The sequence below is a fragment of the Chinchilla lanigera genome, unplaced genomic scaffold, assembly GCF_000276665.1.
Source record: "Chinchilla lanigera isolate Chin_1 unplaced genomic scaffold, ChiLan1.0 scaffold00178, whole genome shotgun sequence".
In the NCBI taxonomy this organism is placed as follows: domain Eukaryota; kingdom Metazoa; phylum Chordata; class Mammalia; order Rodentia; family Chinchillidae; genus Chinchilla; species Chinchilla lanigera.
The window spans coordinates 338,364-345,844 of NW_004955579.1; positions in this window are offsets into that span (position 1 = coordinate 338,364).

A 7,481-nucleotide genomic window follows, 5' to 3' on the forward strand; every position below is an offset into this window, starting at 1 on the left:
GAGGCAAAAATAGATGCACAGGAAAATGTTGATTATGATACCTTTTCACAACTAAAATTTTTTTTTTTTGTCTTTTTGAGACAGGGTCTCCTATGCAGTTCAGGCTGGCTGGCCTTGAGCTCACTTTGTAGTTCAGGCTGACCTTGAACTCGCAACGATCCTCCTGCCTCAGTCTCCCAAGCGCTGGGATTACAGGTGTGTGCCACCACGCCCAGCTTAAAATTGTTTATAAGAGAGGAAAAATGGTCAAAATTACTTCCTGTCCAGACTTTCTTTGCATGAAGAGATAATCCTGCCTTGTGTTCTAAATGTGAATGTGGGCCATAGGACAACCAGACCCCTGTGGCCCCTCAGGCACAGTCAGATGCACCTACTGTCACTTGCCCTTGGGGTCCTGAGGACGAGGTTTGCCGGGCAACTTTAGTCAGAGCCTCATCTACTATTACTGAGCTGGAGTCTCTCCACCTGCCCTTCAGATCTGAAGGCTGAGCCTTCGAAGGCAGCTGTAATTACAGCCTCTGCTGGGCTCTATCCTTCCTTAGCTGATTTTATTCAAGCTCCTCAAAGACACCACCCCTTACAGGAAGTACACAGAGAGCTTGAGAGTGCCCGTGCTCGTGTGTCCTTTTCTCTCAGCGAGCTCAAACAAGAGCTGAGAAAGACAACCCCGGCAAGTACGCTGAGGTCCTTAGGGGACTTACTCAGGCCTATAAGCTAGACTAAAAAGATAGAACATCACTCTTAAATCAAACATTGACTTCCAAGGAGAGACAAGCGGCATTATAAGCTGCTACTACATTTAGAGATAAATGTCGCATTGTTAACTTCAGAAGGCCAGAAGACAGACAGCCAGGGGAGTAGCTGGTTCCTCCAGGAGCCCAAGCAGTCCCTGCACAGGGTCCTACTGGCCTACCAGACCGGAGGCTGGACTGAGACACATCTTCAGATGTGTATTCTTAAAGATCTAAAAAGGATGAAAACTAAGTCCTTCAATTATTTTAAATTACCAGCTATTCATGGAGAAAACGATGACAACCCCTCTGCCTTCTCAGATCCTTTACAAGGGGCGTTGATGAGACACACGCCTGGCTTCTGATTCAGTAGGACAGATTATTCTTCAAGACAAGTTTACTACCCAGTCAGCCTCAGATATTAAAAAAAAAACTGTGAAAGCAGGCTTTTGCTCCAGATAGCTCACTTGATACTTTAGTGCAAATTGTCCCCTCAATTTTTATAATCAAGACCAAGAAAAAGCCAAGGGGAAAAAACAAAGAGACCAAGAGAATGTGGCTGCCTTTGTGGCCTTAAAAAAATGGACTCTAAGTCTGATTCCCAGGGCTCCAGGATGAGCTCCACCCCTACGCTCCCCTGCTACCACTGCAGAAATCCAGGACACCTTAAGAGGGATCGTGATAAAGACTGTCACAAGGAGAGGCCCCCTGGGCCATGCCCCCTAGAAGTCAGACTGACCCCTGAGGTTGAGGTCCCAGGGGTCAGATCTGTCTTACCAGTTGGTCCAGCAAGACTAAAGGGCCCCGGGGCACTGTCTGCCTTTTCCCTCTGGCTGGACTGTCATCTCCATGGGGAAGCCCTGGGTAACCATGGGTATGGAGGGAAAAGAAACCAGCCAACTTTTGGACACTGGTGCAGGTCTCTCTGTCCTTCTTTTCAACCCTGGCCTTCTATCCACTGTCACACCTGAGTGCAAGGAGTCACGGGGGAGGGGTAACCTGCTGTTTCTCATAGCCCTTAGGCTGTAACTGAGACGGCTTTCTCTTCATTTGTTCCTTTTTAATTGTGCCTGAAAGTCCAGTTCCCTTCATGAGGAGAGATATCTTGTTTTTTTTTAGTTTTAAAAATAAAAGGAGGAAAACATTAACAGACAGACAACATTTTACAAAATAGCAAAAAACAGTACAGACAATACGGAGTTACAAACAAAGTGGTAGGAAATTACCAATGCTTGTTGCATTACATATTGATATCTTCAAAGTGGTTTCTCATGAAAACAGATAGAGACATGCAATATTGATCAACCAAGGACTCAATGATAGTTTCTTTCAGCAAAGAAATATAAGACAGTAGAACAGCCATGTTAACTATCCTGTATATACATACATACAAAATTTCAAGAAGAGATATCTTATCTTGCTGAAATACCGTCATGTATATGCACCCAGGTCAGACACACTGCCTCCCCTCATGGAGACAAAAATAAACCCTAAAATATGGACAACTAAAGGTAAAGTAAGAAAAACAACAAGATCTGCCTGGTGCAAATACATCTCAAAGATCCTACTATTTTTCCTCACTGGAGACAATATCCTCTGAGGCTTGAAGTTACAGAGGGCTATTGCCTGTGATTGACAACTTAAGAGTGCAAGGTTTACTTACACATTTGAACAGCGCTTGCAACACTCCGACCTTGAGAGTTCAAAAATCCAATAGAGGATAGAGGTTAATACAGGACCTTAGATTAATAAATAGGACAATAGTACCAATTCATCTGGTGGTAGCTAACCCATGCTCAGATCCCAGAAGATTCTGGTTGGCTTTCAGTGCTATTTATTTATTTGTCTTTTTGAGATAGGATCTTGCTACGCAGTTCAGGCTGGCCTTGAGCTCACTTTGTAGGTGAGGCTGGTCTGGAACTCACAGAATCCTCCTGCCTCAGCCTTCTGAGTGCTGGGATTACAGGCGTGCGCCACCATGCCTGGCCTTCAGTGTGAGATTTAAAAGATGCTTTTTTCTTCTTCTTCTTCTTCTTCTTTTTTTTTTTTTAAGATGCCTTCTTTTGTATTCCTTTACATACAGATTCCCAGTTTTTTTTTTTTTGCCTTTAAAAATCCTCCTGACCAAGCCTATCTACTGACTTGGACTGTGCGTCCTCAAGAGCAGAGGAAGACAGTTCAGAGACAGACCTCATTTTTTTGGACAGGTGCTTTCCCAAGACTTGACATATTTTAAATTTCCCCAAGGTATAGTCCAGAATATGTAGGTGATGCACTGTTATGTGCCCACCCCCCGAAGAGCTCTCTCGCCAAGGCACCCGTGCTCTGCTACATTTCCTAGCAGACAGATATAATAAGGTCTTTAGATCTAAAGCACATTTTGACAGACTTGAGGTGAAATACTTGGGCCTTTTCCTATCTAAAGAAACTTAAAGACTGGGGAAAAGACAATTAAACCAGTGCTTTCCTTTCCAAACTCTAAAACAGCTGAGGAGATTCCTAAAAATTATAGGCTTTTCTTGCCTTCAGATAGCTGGGTATGGTGAGACTGCACAGCGCTCTGTCAGCTTATAAAAAACCCCAAAGGGCAAATTCCCATATTTTAACCTGGGAATCTGACTCCCAAACTGCATTCCAGAAGCTTAAACGAGTGCTTCTGAATGCTCCAGCGCTGAGCCTACCAACAGGACACTGTTTCCATCTATATGTTAATAAAAGGCGGGGCATGGCTTTGAGAATACTTATACAGGATCAAAGACCTGCTCAACAGCCTGGAGGGTGTCTGAGCCATAAATTAGACATTATAGCAAAGAAACAGCCTGAGTGCCTTAGACCGATGGCTGCTGTAGCTCTTCTAGGAGCTGACTTGGGCAAAGATCTAACTGCACGTGCCTCTCACAGTGTGGCAGGACTTCTCGCTTCCAAGGAGAGCTTATGGCTACCAGACAACTATCTTCTTAAATACCAGGTTGTACTTCTAGAAGGACCAGCCATTCAAATAAAGACGTGTTCCTCCTTAAACCCTGCCGCCTTTATGCAAAAAATGAGGCTAAAAGACATGACTGCACAAACAACAACAACAACAACAACAAAAAAGACATGACTGCAAACAAATAATTCTCCATGTCTATGCAGCAAAGACTTGTTAGATCCACCCCTTACTGACCCGGATCTGACCCTCTTCGGTGATGGCAGCTCCTTCATAGAGAATGAGACCAGCCAGGTGTGGTGGCACACGCCTAATCCCAGCACTCGGGAGGCTGAGGCAGGAGGATCGTTGCGAGTTCAAGACCAGCCTGGCCTACTAAGTGAGCTCAAGGCCAGCCTGAACTGCATAGGGTGGACATGTCTCAAAAAAAAAAAAAAAGAGAGAGACCAAAAAGGCAGGGGATGCAGTAGTGACTACATCAGATACTGGAAATTTCCTCACTTGCCCCTGACATGAGTGCCAGCTCAAAAGTCACAGCTCTGACAAAGGCTTTACAACTCTTTTTTTTTTGGTACCAGGAATTGAACTCAGGACCTTGCACTTGCCAGGCAGGCGCTTGTGCCGCTGAGCCACATCCCTGGCCCTTTACAACTCAATAAAGGAGAAAAAGTCAGTATTTATTCCAATGGTGATTATGTGTGAGGAACTTCAACTATAAGACAACTTAATAAAAAGGCCCCTTATGTTGAGAACAAAAAGATCACTCCTATTCTCACTGGCCTAACTCTACTAAATACTTAAACTAAACACCCCAAAGCAGTATATACACCCCATAATGTTATAGTCAAAGACTGGTTTACAACAGACTGGTTAAATCACCCTAAAATTAGATGGGAAACCCACAGTGCACTCATTGGCCCAGTGGAACCAATTTCTGACCGTGGCTATCCCTGGATAGTTAGAGAGATGCACCCGGAGACTTGCGGGAGTACAAGGCAGGAATGTTAACAGTACTGACGAACGTACAAACTTACCCTGTCTACGGCACTGATGATCTAAAAGTGTTTCACCTGTATGATCATTTGGCTTCTATCTTTGTCCCTTCCTTAAGATCAGAAGATGTCATACAACATGCGAAAGCCTTAATTAACTACACTCAACAGGCCTTAAACAACACCTCAAGCGGTCCCTCTCTTCTAAATAAAAAAATAAAATTAATGAGACAAGCCATCCCCCAAAATCAGACGGCATTAGACATCCTAACAGCAGCATGAGGGGTACCTGTGCAATTGGTTTTTTTTCCGGTACTGGGAATCGAACTCACGACCTTGCGCTTGTCAGGCAGGCACTGTGCCGCTGAGCTAAATCCCCAGCCCCTTACCTGTGCAATTGTAAAAGCTAAATGTTGTGTGTACATTCCTGATCCTTCTGCTAATATATCAATGGCTGTTCAAGAGTAAAGATCATCAAATGACAGGTTAATACCGTGCCAGATTCCAAAGTTCCCTGGACCTTCTCCTTACTCTTTTTCTTTTTCTTCTTCTTTTTTTACTTGAGACAGGGTCTTGCAGTATAGCAGAGACTGGCCTTGAACTCACTTATGTAACCCAGGTTGGTCTTGAACTTGCTACCTTGGTTTCCCGAGTGCTGGGATTACAGGCATGCACCACCATGCCCAGTACCTTACCCTCTTTGTGGGAGGATATTACTGGGTTTTCCTGGTGAAAACCTTTGTTGGCTGTATTCGTGATAGTCTTGTTGATCTTATCATTTAACCCATGCATACTTAACTGTTTCTTTGGCTTTGTCTCCTCCAGGCTTAGAACTATATGCCCACCCAATAAAAACACACCCGGCATCATTGAAGGCCTTTAGATAGCCCCTCTGTGGAGTATCTCTGACTGCTGATCACAACTATGACCCCTTTCAGACAGAAGTAGCCAGAAGGGTCATTGCCCCTTGCTCCTTGCAGCAGTACCTCTTCAGAGGGGAGACCATCAGAGACAGCTAAATTAGGTAGAAATATAGGGAGTCAGACTGGACTAGGTCCTCAAAGGAGTCAGTGAAGAACATGAGAACACATTACACCTGTGGCTGGAGATGCATCCATTGAAGGCCAGGTCTCAAGATAAATATGGAATGACCAGGCCCACATGCATCTCCAAGGGATGAGCAATGTACTGTAATTGGTATCACCTGGTCCAATAAAGTCTAGATAGACATCAGTCACGCAGGTGGGTGACCAGGACCTCCTGATCCGTCTCTTCCTGCAATGGTCCTTCTTCTTTTCATGTACACTTGCTACATGACCTGCCTTCCCATTGGATCAGCATTACCTAAGCAGCTATACTTGTAATCTTACTGGTTGATCATAGCAATGTCTCACGTGGTACCCATCATGTGGTTTTGTACCCACCTTATAAATTTTGCTCCATAAAACTTTCTTTGAGAAGTGGACTCACTGGCAACCTACTCAGTTCCCTTTCTGTCTTTCAAGAGCCATCTCTCCCAGGGGAGTTTTCATACTTTTAACCTCTGTTTTTCCTTAAAATTCATTCTTTGGCTTTAGAGAACAGAAACTCGGTGTCTCTGACATTGAGCAGGTTGAGTTAGAGTGTTTCCCTTATATCACTTAGAGGTCTACAGTACCGTGATGCTACCGGACAGTGTGGTTCAGGACCCTTTGGAACTGGCTTGCGGGAAGAGTTTGGAAAGGTTTGGAGAGGCTGGCGGGAGGCGCAGCCATAGATAAGGTGTGAGTGAAGCTGGGTGGGAGATTGTGGTTGGAGCTCAGGAGACCAGAATGCTGACAGTCGTGTAGCCATTAAAGACCAGGATCAAGAGGTGTCTGTTGGTAAGAAGGATTCTGTTTGCAGTTGGAGTCCAGTGTATGCGTGCCTGTGCAGTTTGTCTGTATTTTGCTCATGTCATGAGACACTGTGGGAGACTAAGATTAAGGGCAGCAGACTAATTAATCTGGCAAGAGAAATTTCAAGGAAATTTAACATTGAGGTGCTGGCATGGCTACTACTGGGGGCTTTTCGTCAGATCTATGTTGAGGATCAAGAACAAAGGGCCCAGTAGAATGACTTAAACTTTTGAGTTCGGTCAGAAAGGAAACTCTTGTAAAGTTTTGTCCTGCTAAGTTGGAGCAGAGGAGAACTGGGTTGCTGAAACAATTTGCATTAAAAAGCTAAGGAATAGGACAACAGAAAAGACAGCCTGAGAGCATCACTAGATGTCCAGCAATCACTCCATCCTTCACAGCCTCAAAATTGCAAAGATGAGAGACTTTGCTCTGAGAAGAGAGTCCCAGTGGACCATGATCCAGAATGGAAGAAGCCTTGGGAATGTATTCTTCTGGATTGGGTTCATAGTGCTCAACAATTCAGACACTCAGCCTATGTAGCCAAGAGAGAAAGAAGTTTGGCCTAGTGCTCCAGACTTTAGTGTTATCCACTTGGTGCTGGTTTTAGGTGCATGAACAGTGCAAGAGTTGTAGGGTCAGGAAGCCTTCCACCCAGATTTCAGAAGAAGGCGGTGTGCCCCTGAGAGGTCAGTGCATGAAGCTGTGTGAAGCTGAAGGTGCAGTGGACACCCCAGGAAACTGGACAAGCCAGGAACGTGGAGTGTCTGAGGAAAGCTGTAAGGAGTAAGCAGAGCTGACTCAAGAGAGGCCATGAGTTCTACAACCACTGGCTGTGCCCTAGGGGATGGGCCCCTTAAGCCATGTGAAGTTCACATCTTGCCACAGATTGCCTTGGATGTTGAACATGGAACTACAGGATTGAATATCTGCCCTGCTGGATTTTGGGTCCATG